This window comes from Cervus canadensis, chromosome 14 (assembly GCF_019320065.1).
Source record: "Cervus canadensis isolate Bull #8, Minnesota chromosome 14, ASM1932006v1, whole genome shotgun sequence".
Taxonomy (NCBI): Eukaryota; Metazoa; Chordata; class Mammalia; order Artiodactyla; family Cervidae; genus Cervus; species Cervus canadensis.
In genome coordinates, this window is record NC_057399.1 from 6,704,139 (window position 1) to 6,724,459 (window position 20,321).

Here is a 20,321-nt window from a genome sequence, read left to right on the forward strand (position 1 = left end):
AACAGAAACATTACTTTGCCAACAAAGGTCCGTCTAGTCAAGGCAATGGTTTTTCCAGTTGTCATGTATGGATGTGAGAGTCAGACTGTGAAGGAAGCTGAGTGCCAAAAGATTGATGCTTTTGAACTCTGTGGTGTTGGAGAAGACTCTTGAGAGTCTCTTGGACTGCAAGGAGATCCAACCTGTCCATCCCAAAGGACATCAGTCCTGGGTGTTCTTTGGAAGGACTGATGCTGAAGCTGAAACTCCAATACTTTGGCCACCTGATGTGAAGAGTTGACTCATTGGAAAAGACCCTGATGCTGGGAGGGATTGGGGGCAGAAGGAGAAGGGGACGACAGAGGATGAGATGGCTGGATGGCATCACCGACTCAATGGACATGAGTTTGAGTAAACTCCAGGAGTTGGTGATGGACAGGGAGGCCTGGCGTGCTGCGATTCATGGGGTCGCAAGGAGTCAGACATGACTGAGTGACTGAATTGAACTGAACTGAACAGTGAGGAGACATAACTGGGACCACTTCTATTTTCTATTCAAAGTAGAAACAGATCACAGATAATATTTAACAATTTTTAAGAAAGACGTATCTATTTAAATACATACATATATTTATTTATTTAAATACATACATTTTTGGATGTAGTATGGGGTTCTGAAATTGATTTATTGGGTCTCTAAGTTACTAATATGAGTGCACACTACTCACTGGCTTCTGGAAAATTTATGAAATGGAGAGAAGAAAATAAAATCCCAGATTATGGTGTCCCATTAATGAAGATTCAGCTTGTACTAAAAGTACACATCACACAAATCAAGATGTTCCCTCTTTTCTCTGTGCACTTGCAATTTTTTCTCAGTAAAAATGTATGGATTAAAACAGAAATTTGGGGAAAATAGCCAGAAATAAAAACCTATGTAATCCTGTGCAGAGTTAAGAGCTATTAACTTTTTGCAATATATATACTTGTATACTTTATATATGTGTGTGAATTGTATTTATGAATTATATTAATACAATACCTATACATGTATATATACATGAACAATAATTTATTGTGTATATATATACAATCTATATGTATATATACATACTATGTGTATATATCTATATATGTGTATATATGCATATATGTATATACATAAACAATAAATATCCTAAGGGAAATCAGTCCTGAATATTCACTGGAAGAACTGATGCTGAAGCTGAAGCTGCAATACTTTGGCCACCTGGTGGAAAAGAGCCTGATGCTGGGAAAGACTGAATGCAGGAGGAGAAGAGGACGGCAGAAGATGAGATGGTTGGATGGCATCACCAACTCAAAGGATATGAATCTGGGCAAACTCCGGGAGATAGTGGAGAACAGAGGAACCTGGCTTGCTACAGTTCATGGGGTTGCAAAGAGTTGAACACAACTTAGCAATTGAAAACACCACTCCCATCATTTGTTAATTCCATCTCAAATGTTATATCTTTATGCTTACCAAAGTTTTCTTATTTCAAATGTTAGTAATTATATAGTAAGTATCATGGCAGAAAAAAAAACAGCTTTAAAATATGATATATAAAGATCTATTATTTTTAAATGTTAATTTCAGTTCAGTTCAGTTCAGTTGCTCAGTCGTGTCCAACTCTTTGCGACCCCATGAATCGCAGCATGCCAGGCCTCCCTGTCCATCACCAACTCCCAGAGTTTACTCAAACTCATGTCCATAGAGTCGGTGATGCCATCCAGCCATCTCATCCTCTGTCGTCCCCTTCTCCTCTGCCCCCAATCCCTCCCAGCATCAGGGTCTTTTCCAGTGAGTCAACTCTTCACATCAGGTGGCCAAAGTATTGGAGTTTCAGCTTCAACATCAGTCCTTCCAATGAATATTCAGGACTGATCTCCTTTAGGATGGACTGGTTGGATCTCCTTGCAGTCCAAGGGCCTCTCAAGAGTCTTCTCCAACACCACAGTTCAAAAGCATCAATTTTTTGGCGCTCAGCTTCCTTCACAGTCTGACATTCACATCCATACATGACCACTGGAAAAACCATAGCCTTGACTAGATGGACCTTTGTTGGCAAAGTAATGTTTCTGCTTTTTAATATGCTGTCTAGGTTGGTCATAACTTTTCTTTCAAGGAGTTAGTGTCTTTTAATTTCGTGGCTGCAATCACCATCTGCAGTGATTTTGGAGCCCCCAAAAATAAAGTCTGACACTGTTTCCACTGTCTCCTTATCTATTTGCCATGAAATGATGGGACCAGATGCCATGATCTTAGTTTTCTGAATGTTGAGCTTTAAGCCAACTTTTTCACCCTTCTCTTTCACTTTCATTAAGAGGCTTTTAGTTCCTCTCAAATTTAGATCTTATTATTTTTAAATTAATAAGGAACACTTTTAACTTCCAAATGAAGAATCTTTTGTTACTAATTCAGAAAGTAAGTGGATAAAATAGACTGAATTACATCTTTAACTACTGCATTAAATAAAAGGCTCAAGATTAAAATTTTTAATTAGAATTAAAAATATAGCAGCATTCATGCAATTCTGTGAATACTTTCTATTTTTTAATTCAACTTACAACAATATATTCCCACTGAAAATCCTCACACTTCCTAGATGTTGGGACTACATTTTTATCAAGCCAGAGTGAAAGGTTTCAAAAACACAATTATTCAGGTGAATAGTTTTATTGAGAATTAATCTTAAGAAAGGAGAAAAGCCACTGGGTTTGGGCACTGGGAAGGAATCATCTCTTGTTTTCAGAAAACCCTTACCTAATTTGAGGTACCATAAAAACTATTGGAGGTCACAGCTATTCTCTGAGTTTGCTGGTCATGAAAAAAGTTGGGAACCCATGCACTTATGAGATATAAAAGATATACTGCTTCTGCTGCTAAGTTGCTTCAATCATATCCAACTCTTTGCCACCCCATGGACTGTAGCCCACCAGACTCCTCTGCGCATGGAATTCTCGAGGCAAGAATACCGGAGTGGGTTGCTGCGCCCTCCTCCAGGGGATCTTCCTGATCCAGGGATCGAAAGCACATCTCTTATGTCTCCTGTATTGGCAGGTGGGCTCTTAACCACCAACAACACCTGGGAAGCCCCATAAATGCCATGACTCTCACATTATCCTATGTGAATAAAAAAATAATTTTCATAGTTATAATTCACTTTCATTAAACTGCTTGAAAATAATTTTCAACAAAAAGAAAAAAAGTAAAGGATTTTTTTTAACGGTAACTAAATTATAGAGCTAATATAAAATTGTGGCAAGGAGAAGCACCAAAATTTAGACATCTTTATAGACTTCTGAAAATCAGATAACCTGCATATTGATCTTTATTGTAGTAACCATGACCAACAAACAACCTTCACCTCCTAAATCTGACTCTATTTTTCACTGAATTTTTATGTGTAGTTTCTCTACTGAAAAGATTTCATAATGAAAAAGACTAGAATAAAGTATACCTACTTATCAAATTTTTTATACCTACCATGTGGGACCCTGAATTTACAACTATAGTAGAAATTGAAGTGTAAAGATAATATAAAGCTCTCTTAATTTTTTGAGTTCTCAGCAGAGACCTGAACAAATTGGCATGAGTAAATAAACTGAATAACTAAGGACATCCCTGGAGTGAAAATCAAATACCCTATGAAAGTAAATAAAATCAAATCAGTCAGGCAATCATCACACTTCATTGAGTACAACAGGGGCACTGATGGGGTGTGGAGAAATCTTACCTATCTATTAATCCATTAATCCAGAGATCACCTTTGTACCACCCAAATATTTTGGCATTACATACAGTCATATAAGGACTTTTGCCTATCAAACATATTCAATCAAGATAAAGTAGGTTTTCTTTAGGGATCCCCTGGTGGCTCAGACAGTAAAGCATCTGCCCACAATGCAGGAGACCCGGGTTCAATCCCTGAGCCGGGAAGATCCCCTGGAGAAGGGAATGGCAACCCACTCCAGTATTCTTGCCTGGGAAATTCCATGGATGGAGGAGGCTGGTGGGCTACAGTCCATGTGGTCGCAAATATTTTATCTGATTTTATTTACTTTCATAACATATTTGATTTTGACTCCTTGGATGTCACAAATATTTTATTTGATTTTATTTACTTTCATAGCATATTTGATTTTCACTCCTGGGATGTCACAAAAGGATTTCTTTTCAGAGGACACTATATTTCATCATTCAATGTATCTTTAATGAACAATGATGCTCCTTGAAAGCAGAAGTGAGGTTACTCATCCGCTGCTCAGGTTGTTAGAAGCTCACAGGTACCTAGTTTGTTTAAGGGAAAACTTGTCCAGGCAATAACAATGCCCGGGTCCCAGGGAAGCCTGAGAGGTAACCAGAAGGATGAGGACGAGCTGTCTCTGAGAACTGAGGGACTGATACTTGGAGGAATGACATCATCCAGCTCTGAGAAGTGCTTCTCCTGTTATTCTTCTCAAGTTTTTTCTCTTAGGGATCAGATACTTCACATGTTCTATGACAAAATCATCATATTGCCTCATCTGAGATTGTGGCACAAATGCTTATCCTCATTTGATACAAGAGTAAACAGAAGTAGAGAAAATTGCATGGGTTTTCCCAAAGCTAATAAGCCAGCAACAGAGATTCAAATCCACACAATCTGGTGCTAGAGCCAGAGCTCTTTTCAGCATGAAATTTTGTTCCTATAAGAGCTGGAGACACAGGTGTTTCACAGAAATACCTTCATTATCCAGGTAAGTTTCTGTCCCACAAAAACCTTTCAGCTGGAGCAACATTTTCTTCCTTTAATAGCTGAATATTTCTAAGGACATTTGTTTCTACTTCTTCCCTAAGAGAAATTGAGGATCTGAAGTCCTGGATATTTTACATTATTGAATTGTCTTCATAGGATGACTGAAATAGCCAGTGAAATTCTGATACAAAATTCTTTATGAAAAAAAGTATTTTAATTCTTTAAGATAAAATATCTGTTGATTAGTGTTAATCAAAGCTATGGTTTTTTCAGTAGTCATGTATGGATGTGAGAGTTGGATCATAAAGAAAGCTGAGTGCCAAAAACTTGATGCTTTTGAACTGTGGTGCTAGAGAAGACTCTTGAGAGTCTCTTGGACAGCAAGCATATCAAACCAGTCAATCCTAAAAGAAATCAGTCCTGAATACTCATGGGAAGTACTGATGCTGAAGCTGAAGCTCCAATACTTTAGCCACCAATGTGAAGAGCTGACTCATTGGAAAAGATGCTAATACTGGGAAAGGCTGAGGGCAGGAGGAGAAGGGGACGGCAGAGGATGAAAAGGTTAGACAACATCACCACTTCAAAGAACACGAGTTTGAGCAACTTCAGGAGATAGTGAAGGACAGGGAAGCCTGGCGTGCTGCAGTGCATGGGGTGGCAAAGAGTCAGACATGACTTAGTGACTGAACAATAACAACAAGTGTCAGTTTTGGCCATTAGTATGTTCTTTTGATCAACATTGAAAATCAATTGGCAAGGGAGTTCATTTAAGTTCCTTTGAGACTTTGCTGGTAATGTTCTGGAAACTGCATATTTCATCTATCTAGTAGTGTATGCACCACTTGATGACTCAGGATTAAGTCTTTCTGACTTTTCCTCAGGGTTGGCAATGCAGAACTAACACATCAAGGGTAGTTTGAGAGTAAGAATTTGCAAATTACATTTGTCAGAAATTATTCCCATCATGTGTCAGCAGCTCCGTAGTTGTCTAAAGCTACATCAACACTGGATGTATTAAAATTTGAGGACTCTGATGGTTCTTTTTAGCCTAGTCTATAAGTTATATATATTAAAATAACATGTATAATAATTTAATGGGTTAAAAATGTTTAAGAAATATTGACTTGTTGTGATACAGTTAACCACTCTTCCTCTCTATTTTGCTAGTAAAATATTTTACCTTATTCTGTGTATTTTAGGTTTTAATTTATACTTGTTTAAGATGGCCAAGATTTCTGGTTTGCATACCCTGTTTATAATCAGAGCTCTTAGGAGCCTCAATGTAAAACCTTTTTACATTTCCCACTTCTCTGTAATAATTCAACACTGCTAATTACCCTTTCTGCTTTATGCCTCCCACTTGAACAAAGTATTACATTTCAAGTCTTCAAGTCATAATTAGTTATATTTATTCTTTTCCCTAAATAATACTGCTTTTGTTCTGGTTACTAACATCTAAAAAGTCTACAGTTGCACTGCATTTCACATGAACATCTGAGAGTATGTTAAAACCATTATCTGGAAATCAGGATATTACAAAGTTGGCAAAATAAGCTTTCAAGATATTAGACTGCAGTCCCTAAAAGTATTTCATGCTATTTTCTCCTGATTAAAGCACATAGTAACCTTTATTTTGCTAAAGATAATTTAACTATCAAGGGATAATAAAATCTAGACAACAAAGAATGTTTTGATCAGCCTTTTCTAGAATTCAGCCACAGTACATGTGTTAGGAAGTATATCATTAGCTCGTTCTAAGCAGTCTGTCATACATTGTGAATCTGTCACTAAATTGAATTTAAATGGTGAAATAGGAGCATAAGAAGCAATAATTGTTTAAGAAAAAAAACTATAATGCGGTATTTTTTAAAATGTGTGATCTAAAGGGATTTTGTTTCCTTTTTTCTTTTGGTAATACCTTAGTTTCTATTGCTCTCCCAAATGCTCCACTCAATTGAATTTATATATTATTATGATAAACTATATAAATAACCATAGAGCTATAGTTTAGCTTTGTTAAATCCTATTATTCAAGCCAACAGTCACTTCAACACTTTTGCTACTTTTTAATAAGTATACCTTTTGAAACAAAGTTGCAGACTGCCATATAGGATTCAGTAATTTCAGCTATCCACTCCCTACCTCAGAAGTAGCCAATAGGCTGAGTCCAGATGTCAACATTAACTTATATCCTATACATATCTATTCATTTTACTGTGGCTGTTTCAGAAACAAAAGCTCTTATTGGTCTTTGACTTTAATTATAGTTCATATTCAATTTGTAATGTTTTAATAGATATGCATACCCTTCATTTTTATAATACAGCTTGAGAGAATCTACATATTAGTTGTTTTAAAATAGATTGTTTTGGTAAAACGCATCATGGCAATACATTTTTTTTTTTTTTACTATTTTAGTGATTTATATTATTATTTTAATTATATCTTTTTCATCTCTTTTGTTCTGTTGTCATTTTTTAAACATTTTGAATTGGACATGGCTAACCAAATTGGTCCTAATTGAGAAAGTTTAAACATTTTTTCTTAGCAATTTTTATTATTAATAGAGTCATGAGGATATTTAAACAGACATTAAAATGTCAATAAATGAGGTGCAAATATCTTACTCCATATGATCCTAAAGGGCTTTATATGAACACAAAATAAGTTGTAAGTCATGGATCCTCAAATTGCCTAATATAATCATATATTTCTGAAATTTGAATTTGGAGGATGATTAACCACAATCTTTAAATCATTAGAGATTAGGATAATCAACAAAATAGCGTCCACACAAAAAAACATGCAAATGCTCACGAGCTTTCTGGTTGCTTATTTTTCAATAGCTAATAATAGAAGTAATGATGTATTTTTTGCATGATGTGCCTCTTAAGTGAGATACAACTGATTTTCCCCCCTTAAGCAGGAAAGTAACACTAAAACTGGTGTTTGCAAAATTAATTAGATGTTCCATATGAGATGCAAGTGATTTCTTCGTAGATTATTTTAGTCAAAATAATGGTCTTATTACTAGAGCAAAAGCACCTCTTCGAATAGGCTGAATATGAGTTTCATAAAGCACTCTAATGGGGACAGTATACATTAATACAGCAATTTGGAGTCAGGCTGAAGCAGATAAAATGTTAACACCAAACCCCAGTAAAATAAACTAGCTTCTATTTGCCTTCTGCATATTTAATGACTTTTCCAGGCTGAAGGAAATACTTCATAGAGAAGTCATGCTCATGTAATATTTTCCATACAACGTTCCTACCCATTTTCTTTATTCTTTCACAAAAAGTTTTCTGTAACTCATTGTGTGTGTGTGTGTGTGTATGTGTATATGAATGTACTCCTCTAGTTTATATTCTTAAGATTCACCAAAAATGGAGCTATAGTAACTCTGAAATGGAAACAAGAAATGGAATATTCAAGGATCCAACACAATATATCCTGTTACTTTAAAGTGACTAATGTGGTTGTGTTTCTAAAACAAATGAACAAATAGCAACTATGGCAGACTAATACAACACTCCATCTTCATAAAATTCTTCCACTGCACTCAAGAATCTTAGAATCAAGTGGCTGAAGTCATGAGCTCTAGAGCAAGTAAAACTGAGGTTTAAAACTAACCTGTAATGTTAAAGCAGATAGGATTCCTTTACGTGTTGAATGGTGTTCGCAGACAAACACTCAGAGTTGTCGGGAGCAGTAAAAAGAAATCACATTAAAAGGGTGGTTACTGTGGTTTCGTTTGACATGCAAACGAATGACTACACTTCAAGATAGATGGTGTGACTGCTTTAAGGCAGGTACTTTTGTATTAGAGCTTCCAAACTCTAATGAAAATGTGTTTGGGAGGAAAAGGAAAATGTTTGTGCCAAAAATATAAGTTTGAGAAACAAACAGAAATAGCAGATGGGGGAAAGGCTGGAGGATGACAAACCAGTGTGAACACAGGAAAAGGGTTGGTGGTTTAGTCCCAAGTCCCGCCTGACTCTTGTGACCCCACGGACTGTAGCCCACCAGGCTCCCTGTCCATGGGATTCTCCAGGCAAGAATAGTGGAGTGGGTTGCCATTTCCTCCTCCAGGGGATCTTCCTGACCCAGGGACTGAACCTGAGTCTCCTGCACTGGCAGGCAGATTCTTTACCATGGGGCTACAGGGAAAGCCCTCAAAGGAAAAGGGTAAGAAAGTGAAGAAAGGAGTAATAATGGGAAGAGCATTTTAGTTTACATCACAGATGAAATGTAAACTTGGGAGAGGAAGGTGGAGAGGAAGAGATATGGTCTTAGAATATTGAAGAAATAATGATCAAGATGTTCCAAATGGATGAAAAACATCAGTCTACATATACAAGAAGATAAGTAAACTAAATAAGATAAACTCAAAGAGAGCCACAGGTAGACATATCATAGTCAAACTACTGAAAGACAAAAAGAGGATATTGGACACAGCAAGAAAAAAAACGACTCATTGGATACAGGTGTCATTGATGGTGACTTTTCAGAAAACATGGAATTCAGAAGATGGAGGGATGCCATATTCAAAATGCTGAAAGAAAACTTCAAATAGGAAGTTTATAATCGGAAAATCTACTTTTTGAAAATGAAGGAGAGGACGTCCCTGGTGGTCCAACGGTTGAGATCCACCTGCCAATGCAGGGGATATGCGTTCAGTCCCTGATCCGGGAAGATTCCACGTGGGTATCTAAGCCATGCGTTAGTACTGCTGAGCCCGCGTGCCCCCGCTCCGGAAGCCTGTGCACCCAGAGCCTGTGCCAAGGGAAGCCACTGCGCTGCGAAGCCTGGAACTGCACTGGAGAGCGGCCCTGCCTGCTGCAACGAGAGAAAGCCCACATGCCCCAGTGGAGGCCCAGCAAAGGCAAAAATGAATGCACTCTTAAAAAATGGAAAAATTGAGATATTCTCAGATAAACAAAATCAGAGCATTCGTTGCTGGCACACTTGCCCTCTAGGAACATCTAAATGAAATAGCTCCTGTTGAAAGGAAAGGACTATAGACATAAAGCATAGATTCACATGAAGAAATAAGGTCTACTATTAAAGATAATTACATAGGTAAAAGCAAAAATAGCATAAAGTTTTGTAACTCTTTTATTTTCCTATCTGACTTAAAAGACACTGAATAAAACTATAATTGTAAAACAGAGCTGATCAACTTACAACTTATAAAAACTATAATTTGTGTGAAATAATAATGCAAAGCAGAGGTAGCAAGAAGAACGATATAGCAAATTTTTTGTTTACTATTGAAATTAACTTGATGTGAATGTAAATGAGACTGGAAATTGCTTTCAGTTCACTGTAACTGTGAGGATAACCACTAGGAAAAATATACATCTGTATGTGTGTATAAACAGGCAACGAAAGTATTCAGTTAATACACTAAAAATTATATATATTGATATAACTCAAAAGAAGGCAATAATGGAATGAAAGAGGGGAAAAAGGCAAAACAGTTTTGGAAAAATACCACATGACAAATTCCAACTTATCAGTAAAGATATTAAATGTACATTGACTGTATCCTCCAATCAAATGCCAGAAATAACAATGGATTTAAAACACAGCCAACAATATGCTAAAATTATGCACTGAAAATCCAAAGACACAGTAGGCTCAACATATAAGAACGGAAAAAGATGCACTTTTTAATCAGTGAGCAAAGAGAGCCAGCCAGCAGTATCTTAATACCAAAACCAAAGGCATCATAAGAAAACTATGGACTGACATCTCTTATAAATATAGATGCAAAATTCTTCACAAAGTACTGACAAACCAAACCCAGCAATATATAAGTTGGACTGTATAACACTACCAAGTGCTTATTATCCAAGGAATGCAGGGTTGGCTTAACAGTCAAAAATCAATTCGGTTCAGTTCAGGTCAGTTGCTCACTCATGCCCGACTCTTTGCGACCCCATGAATTGCAGCACGCCAGGCCTCCCTGTTCATCACCAACTCCTGGAGTTTACTCAAACTCATGTCCATCGAGTCAGTGATGCCATCTAACCATCTCATCCTCTGTCGTCCCCTTCTCCTCCTGCCCCCAATCCCTCCCAGCATCAGGGTCTATTCCAATGAGTCAACTCTTCACATCAGGTGGCCAAAGTATTGGAGTTTCAGCTTCAGCATCAGTCCTTCCAATGAACACCCAGGACTGATGTCCTTTAGGATGGACTGGTTGGATCTCCTTGTAGTCTAAGGGACTCTCAAGAATCTTCTCAACACCACAGTTCAAAAGCATCAATTCTTCGGCGCTCAGCTTTCTTCACAATTAGTATCATGCATATATCAATAAAGGACAAAAGCCACATGACCTTTTTAACATATGTAGAGAAAGCATTTCATAAATACATTGTCCTTTCATAGCAAAAGCTTTCTAGAAATAAGGATTAAAAGGAAATTTCCTCAGTTTGATGAAGGGCATCTACCACAGCTTAAGGCACTTAGACACATAACAAAGAAAGACTGCATTCTTTCCATCTTAGATGAGGACGAGGCAAGGATGTATATATTACCTTTTTATTGAACTTTATACTGGAGAAAATCAAGTAAGGAAAGCAAGTAAAAGGTATTCAGATTGGCAAGAAAGAGTTAAAATAATCTCCAGTTGTAGATGACATGTTCCTATATACAGAAAATCTTATGAAACTCACATAAAATTAGAACTAATAATCAATTTCATATTTTCACCTCCATTTCTGGCAACCACCAATCTGTTCTCTGTAGTTATAGGCTTGGTTAGTTTGTATGCTTGTTTATCTATCTATATATGATTACACAAATATGAGAAATCATATAACATTTTTCCTTTATTATCATGTTATTTTACTTATCATAATGCCATTGTGGTGCATCTATATTGTGGCAAATGGCAAAGTTTCATTCTTTCTAATGGATAAATAGTATTTCATTGTGTGTGTGTGTGTGCATACCATAATTTCTTTATCTATTTATTGATGTACAATGTAGGTTGCTCCCATATCTTGGCTAATGCTACAGTGAACATGGGTGCATATCATTTTTTCAAATTGCTGCTATTTCTTCTGATAAATACCCAAAAGAAAATAGAAGTCTACTGCTGGATGGCACAGAGCTTCTATTTGTAATTTTTTGAGGAACCTCCATATTGTTTTGCATAGTGGCTGCACCAACGGCATACAAGGGCTCCCTTTTCTCCACATCCTTGTCAACATTTGCTATTTGTAGACCTTTTGATGATAGTTTAATAGATATGAGGTAATATCTCACTGTGGTTTTGATTTCCATTTTCCTGATAACTAGTGAAATAGAACATCTTTTCATGTACCTGTTAGCCATCTGTATGGTGTACTTTGTAGAAATGCCTATAGTTCCTCTCCTCAGTTTGAAGTGGATTTTTTTTTTTTTGCCATTCATTTGTATGAGTTCTTTGCATGTCTTGGATATGTATGCCTAATCAGTTTCAGCAAGGCTGAAGAATACAAAATTGACATATAAAATCAATTGTACTTTTATATACCAGTAATACACCGTGAAAATGAAATTAAGAAAACAACTCCATTTATAATAGCATCAAAAATATAAAACAATTAGAAATAAATTTAATACTTCAAGTCTTGTACACTGAAAACTGTAAAACATTAGTGAATAAAGTACAGAAAGCCTAAATGAACAGAAAGATATTCATGTTCATGGACTAGAACACTCACTGCTTTTCAGATGGTAATATCCTCTAAATTTGACCTACAGATTCAATAATCTCCATAAAAAAATTCAGCTGCATTCTTTTAGAAATGGAAAAGCTGATCCTAAAAGACATATGAGAATGTTATAGATCCAGAAGAGCAAGAATATTTAAAAAGAAAAAGCTGGAAGACACATTTCCTGATTTCAGAATTTACTACAAAAGTACATTAATCAATATGCTGTCTATTGCATGCTGCTGCTGTTGCTAAGTTGCCTCAGTCATGTCCGACTCTGTGCAGCCCCAGAGACGGCAGCCCACCAGGCTCCTCTGTCCCTGGGATTCTCCAGGTGAGAAAACTGGAGCGGGCTTCTATAAGGATGAACAAATAGATTAATGGAATACAACTGGGAGTATGGAAATGCTCTTATAATTTTTGGTTATTTGATTTCTGATATGGATACCTAAAATCATCTATATGGTGTTGGTGGTAAAGAACCTACTTGCCAATGCAGGAGATGCCCGTTTGCTCCCTCGGTTGGGAAGATCCCCTGAAGGATGAAACAGTAACCCAATCTAATATTCTTGCCTGGAGAGTCCTATGGACAGAGGAGCCTGGAGGGCTAAAGTCCATGGGGTGCAGAGTTGGACATGACTGAAGCCACTTAGCACACACACATATGGATGCTAGATAATGCAATGAGGGAAAAATACTCTTCTTAACAGCTTGTTCTGGGACAACAAGTGGGATATTCATTTGGAAAGAATAAATCTGGACCCCTTCCTTATACAGTATGCAAAAATTAGCACAAAAGGGATCAAAACAAATGCAAAAGTTAAAAGCATAAAACATTTAGAAGAGAGCAGCTTTGAGAAATTTTTTAATCTTCCGTTAGGCAATATAGTTTTATGTGACACCAAAAGCACTAGAGACGATAAAGAAAAGGAGAAAAATATATATTTGACTCCATTAAAATTAGAAACTTCTGTGTTTCAAAGGAATATCAAGAAAATGAAAAGGTAGTCCACACAAAGGGAGAATATACATGTAAACTATATATTTGATATCACACATATTCAGTATATGCTAAAATCATTATATTTCAATAATGAAAAGATCAAATATTTAAAAAAAGCTAGCATAGGATTTAAGTTTATATTTATCTAAAAAGGATAGACAAAATGCAAACAAGCACATGAAAAAAATATTCAACCTCACTATTTACTGTAAAAGTTGCTCAGTCATGTCTGATTCTGTGATCCCATGGACTGTAGCCCAGCAGGCTGTGTCCGTGGAACTCTCTAGGCAAGCGTACTGGAGTGGGTTGCCATGCCCTCCTACAGGGGGTCTTCCCAACCCAGGGACTGAGCCCAGGTCTCCCTCATTGCAGGTGAATTCTTTACATCTGAGCCACAAGGGAAGCCCCATTATTTACTAGGGAAATGCAGATCAAAACCTCAATAAGACACCACTTCTTATGCAATAGAATGACTAAAATGTAAAAAAAAAAAAAAGACAATAACAAGTGAGGGTAAGAATGTGGAGAAATGGGAATCCTCAAAAATTACCAAGAGATTATAAAATTACACAGCCATTTTGCAGAGTAGTTTGGAAATTCCTCAAAATGTTAAACACATATATGGCCCAGCAACTGGACTCCTAAATAGATACTCAACAGTAATGAAGACATGCTGATCCTGATAATAACTTGTACATGAATGTTCACAGCCGCATTATTGATGAAAACTGATGAATTAATGAATATACTGTGATCTATTCCTAAAGTGAAATGTTATTAATTATGAAAAGGACTGCGGTATTTATACATGCTTACGGCATGAATGAAACTATAAATGTTATGAAAAGGAAAGAAGTCAGTCACAAAACCCCTGTATTATTATCTCATTCTATTTATATAAAATGTCCAGGATAAGCAAATACAGACACAGAAGGCTCTGATAAGCTGAGATTTATCTATTCAATGAGATTTATCAGTGGTGTGATTATTACAAATTAAAAGCTTTTCCCAGAGACAAAAGGTAGGTAGATTGTTACCAGGAGTTGAGGGGAGGGAGGAATGGAGAATGACTGTTAATGGATACAGGCTTTGGGGGGAGATGCTGATGAAGATACTCTAAAAATTGAATAGTGATGATGGTTAGACAACTTTGAATATTGTAAAAAAATAAAGAAACACTAACTTGTATATTTTAGTATGGTTAATTTTATGGTATGTGATTTATGTATCAATAAAGCATTCATTAAAAAAGGAAATAAATTTAAAGGAAAGAAACAATTATCTTTTTTCCAAAGAGCAGATCTTCTTTGTCTAAAATTCTTAGAAAAAGCAAAAAAAAAAAATCGATAAAAATAAGGAATAATATCCATGGGGAACTTTGATTCAAATTCCATTTACATTACTGTTTACATTAGAATGTCTTCAGCAAATTATGTCAATTCATAAAGTTTGCTTAACAGAAGGTAGTTAAGCTAAATCTACAGTTCAAAGTATGACAGGAACATGAACTATTAATGTTCAGATTTGTCAGGTTCCCTCTTCACCATAACTGTTACAATGGTAAATTTATTTTCACATACATAAAAACTTTATTCTCATTAACATCTACTGCAAAAAGGAAAAGGAGTAAACAATTTGACAAGTTGAAAATCAACCAAAAAACCAAAATTGCTTTAGGATGAGATGTACTAAATGTCCTCATTGTGGGGAAAAAAAACAAAACAAAACAGCAAAAACAATGGAATATAACCATTTTAGACTGTCATTTCTTTTTCATTGTAAATTATATGGAATATATTTTACAGATTCCAATTACATTTTTAAAACTTTAAGGGAATAGCTTTACTTTGTTCTGAAATCCCATTAAAATTACTGATGTTAATGGATGCATATTAGAGTGTCAATGTTCTTATTTTTTCCCTATTAAACTAAGTGCACATCTTTGTGCACGAAAAAGGAAAAAAATGTATAAATTACAAGTAAAATTCTAACAAAATAATATCCATCTTATACTGACTCCTTCCGGTGCTGAATACTGAAAAGGTTTAGAAAAAATCATCAAAAAGAGCAACATAAACTATTTAATAAAAGATCTTTATAATTGACTTGATGTAAATAAAAGATAAACATCAACTTTATCTAGTTTATAAATACACAGTCTCTCAAGGAGATACAGTTTTTAAATTGTCATGGAAAATACATATGCTTTAGAAATCAGTGTGTAGGTAGTGTGAGTTTTTCAATTATTATATTAATTATTATTAACATATCACAATTATTATTGTGATATTATTATCACAAATATTGTCAATTATTATAGATTATCACAATTATTATCGAGTTCTTTAATAATTATATTAACTACTAATAATTCAATAATTTATGTTATTACCAAGCATTAGGTCCCTACAACAAAAGACAGACTTCTGGAATAGAAATGATAAATTATGAGAGTTTTTCTTCATTTGAATATACAGTTACAAAAAGCAACCCAACCAAATATTCTTGTAATTTATTTCAAAGAAATTTCATTTAAATTTCAACAAGTCACTGGTATTTCCATTCAGTTCAACTCGGTCATTCAGTTGTGTCCAGCTCTTTGCAACCCCATGGACCCCAAGCACACCAGGCTTCTTTGTCCATCACCAACTCACAGAGCTCACTCAAACTCATGTCCATCGAGTCGGTGATGCCATCTAGCCATCTCATCCTGTTTTCCCCTTTTCCTCCCACCTAGAATCTTTCCCAGCATCAGGTCTTTTCCAGTGAGTCAGTTCTTCCCATCAGGTGGCCAAAGAATTGGAGTTTCAGCTTCAACATCAGTCCTTCCAATGAATATTTAGGACTGAATTCCTTTAGGATGGACTCGTTGGATCTCCTTGCAGACCAAGGATTCTCAAGAGTCTTCTCCAACACCACAGTTCAAAAGCATCAATTCTTCCATGATCAGCTTTCTTTATAGTTCAACTCTCACATCCATACATGACTATGGAAAAACTATAGCTTTGAGTAGACAAATGTCTCTGCTTTTTAATATGCTGTCTAGGTTGGTCATAACTTTTCTTCCAAGGAGCAAGTGCCTTTTAATGTCATGGCTGCAATCACCATCTGCACTGATTTTGGAGCCCACAAAAATAAAGTCTGTCACTGTTTCCATCGTTTCTCCATCTATTTGCCATGAAGTGATGGGACCAGATGCCATGATCTTAGTTTTTTGAATGTTGAGTTTTAAGCCAGCTTTTTCACTCTCTTCTTTCACTTTTATCAAAAGGCTTTTTAGTTCTTCTTTGCTTTCTGCCATAAGGGTATTTCAATTACTGCCTGTTAATTTGTATACAGTATTTTTAATATAAATACATGATCAGTGTTATGTAATTTATTAATTGACATTAATCTTGTGTCAAATATTTGCAAACTAAACAGGCTATCTTTCATCGTCTCAGAGCCCTGGAGTGCTGGCTGCAGTCTTATACTCCTTTGTGAGGAAAATAAAATAGGGGCTCAGTCCAGGTCTCCTTTTGACTCTAGTTTGCAGCTTCTAAACTTTCGTATCTACTCCCTGGAACTGTGCTCCAGCTCTGGTATTGCCAAGTGCTTCTTTCTTGCAACAAGAATTATTTAAGAACTATAACTTCAGCATTAGAACTTTACATCAGAGTATATAACACCATATACAGTTGGGAACCTCCCCTGGAGAAAGAAATGGAAACCACTCCAGGATCCTTGCCTGGGGAATCCCATGGACAGAGGAGCCTGGTGGGCTACAGTCCATGGGGTCCCAAACAGTCAGGCACACTGAAGGACTGAGCATGCACACACACATGCATTCCTGTGTTACTGAGTCATGAATTCATGTCTGACTCTTTGTGACCTCATGGACCACAGCACGCCAGGCCTCCCTGTCCTTTACTATTTCCCGAAGTTTGCTCAAACTCATGTCTGTTGAGTGGGTGATGCCATCCAACAATCTCATCTTCTGTCATTCCCCTCTCTTCCTGCTCTCAATCTTTCCTAGAATCAGAGTCTTTTCCAATGGGTTGGCTCTTTGCATCAGGTGGCCAAAGTATTGGAGCTTCAGCATTAGTCCTTCTAGTGACTATTCAAGGTTGATTTCCTTTAGCATGGACTGATTTGCTCTTGTTTGCAACACACTTATGTGGCCCTTTTGGTGAAGGGTGACTGAAAAAGTTGTTCATAGCACTTACAACATCTCTGCTCTTCTATAAGAGCCTGGTTATCGTCATTATGAACCTTTTTGTAGACCTATTTTTTTTTTTTAATTTATTGCAAGATATTTGCTTTACAATGCTGTAAAGTAGTACTTGCATACAATATAAGATATTTAATAATTCCTGATGTAGTGCAAAACCAATGCAAGCCTTCCTGAAAATTTTATACCCCTCTTATTTACAGATATTATTTTGCTGGTATTCTCCACAGCAAAAACTTTTTGCAATAAAAATAAAACAATTTTCTTCAGATGTATTTTTGCTATATTTTATGTCCTCAGCTAATATGAGAAAATAAACTAGAACCTTTATTAATTAATAGACAGTGAAGGTGTTGACAAAAAGGGTTAAAAGCCTGAAGTTTTATAAATTTAAACTTTAACCTTCTCATGTGTTCATGAGACATACACATATTCATGTCTTAGAAGGTGAAATTAAATTTCTTTGGAAGAAAACATGTACAACTATACTATTTACATAGTATAACTATATTATATAAGATTTACATAGTATAACTATATTATTCATTCAGGAGATTTTGTTCTGTCCATTTGTAGAAGTACAAAATGAGAAACCTATCTGCATTAACATGTCCATTAAAATCAAAGATGTGGCACAGTCCTTACTCTCATTTCTTGCATGTAAGTCAGGACATTGAAATAACATCTTAAAAACGATCAGTGAATGAGATGAACAAAGTTTTATTCTCATAGGAGCACTATTTTTTCACACAGTTTAACACAGTTTTCCCACTGTAGATCTAACTCAAATACACAAAGGAGAACAAGCTTACAGTGATAGCAATATCATCTCAAGAAAACTTGCCCTTATGGGGGAGATTCATTATCTGGTGATTATATCAAGGTCCAACCAATGACTGAGGTGTACAACTTCTACTTCATTCTGTCTCAATAAATCATAAGATGAACCCACACAGATGAAAATACTCCCCCACCAGGAGCCCTTTTCAAGCTTGCAGTCTGGTCAGCATGGTGAGAAAATCACCAGCCTATCTGTTGGCCAAAAAAGAGAAAGCAATCCCAGAGCTGTCTGCACAAACAGAACTCTTCTCCCTGCCTCTATTTTCTCTCTCCCAATGAAATTTATCCATAAAAACAGCACACTACATCTCACAGGGTGTTAATTTTAAAGCCTAAACCTCAGAAAATTCTAATTCCTCAGTTGAGACCACTTCCTGTACCAAATGGACACCTGAGAACTTTATGTCTCTTCTATTCATCAATCAGCTAACATCTGAAGCTGGTGAGGAGTTAATATGTTTTTTAATCCTAAGGAAAGAAGAAAAAGGGCTTCCCAAGTGGTGCTGGTGGTAAAGAACCTGCCTTCCAATGCAGGGGACTTAAGAAGGGAATGGCAACCCACACCATTATTCTTGCCTAGAGAATCCCATGGACGGAAGAGCCTGGCGGGATATAGTTGATAGGGCCACAAAGAGTCGGACACAGCTGACTGACTAAGCACAACATAATATAGTGAACAAAACAGAAAGACACCAATTAGATTTGAAAATTTTACCTGAAATTAAAATTTAAACAGCAAACAGTTTCTATTTTGTCAGTCAGATCTACCTAAAAGCGCTTATCAGAAAACAATATATATGTAGCTTCTATATGACCTTTAGTAATAGAGACAATAAAAAGTGGATGACAAATTAGAAAACTTTCCATAAACCATGCTGCTGCTGCTGCTAAGTCACTTCAGTTGTGTCCGACTCTGTGTGACCCCATAGACGGCAGCCCACCAGGCTCCCCCATCCCTGGGATCCTCCAGGCAGGAACACTGGAGTGGGTTGCCATTTCCTTCTCCAATACATGAAAATGAAAAGTGAAAGTAAAGTCGCTCAGTCGTGTCTGACTCTTTGCGACCCCATGGACTGCAGCCCACCAGGCTCCTCTATCCATGGGATTTTCCAGGCAAGAGTACTGGAGTGGGGTGCCATTGCCTTCTTCAGGTCCATAAACCATAGCCATCACCAAAACACATGCTATCAAATTCTCTGTCTCCTATCCTCCACCAGCCAGTGTCAAGTTGAAACAAATAGAGATGAATTGCTGCTTTTTTTGCAGTGACATAAGGCTTATTCTAGATTTTGACAGGGCCTGCACATAACAGAGCTCTTAATGGAAGTTGAAATTGTCTTCAATTATACCCAGTGTCTAAAGGTGGGTCAGCCTGGCTTTTTAAGCTCTTAAAATAACTTTGATTTCTGTCGGGTTACCAAATTAATAGGACTCTGTGAACTTTTGTCCTTACTTAAATGTTAAAACTTAGAAGAAAGTACTATATACTGTATGACTTTTTAAAAAGATTTCACATGTTAGGTTTCCAGATGAATTCTGAAGTTTATGCATAAGAAGGAATTCGAGGAAAATCAAGATGAGGGTTGAAATTGAAATTCATCTCAACCATGAGGGCTGAGGATGTTATGGTTTTACTTCTGAAATGAAGGGGGGGCTTTTTCATCCATGATATATTAATTTATTTAGCAAATGTTAATTAAGAATCCTCTCCTCTGTATTTCAGCCATTGGGGATGTAGCGTGACAAACCTGAATTTGCTCTCAGAGCTGACTGTCCAATGTGAGGACAGAGACCATAAGCATGCTAATTGTTTTCAC

At 36.4% G+C, this 20,321-nt stretch overlaps 1 protein-coding gene across 1 annotated transcript in view; it reads right to left on the bottom strand.

The window, feature by feature from the left end:
• The window catches only part of GALNTL6 (polypeptide N-acetylgalactosaminyltransferase like 6), a 909,229-nt gene that overhangs the window by 725,808 nt on the left and 163,100 nt on the right, over positions 1-20,321 (bottom strand). The gene's annotated exons all lie outside the window — the stretch shown is intronic.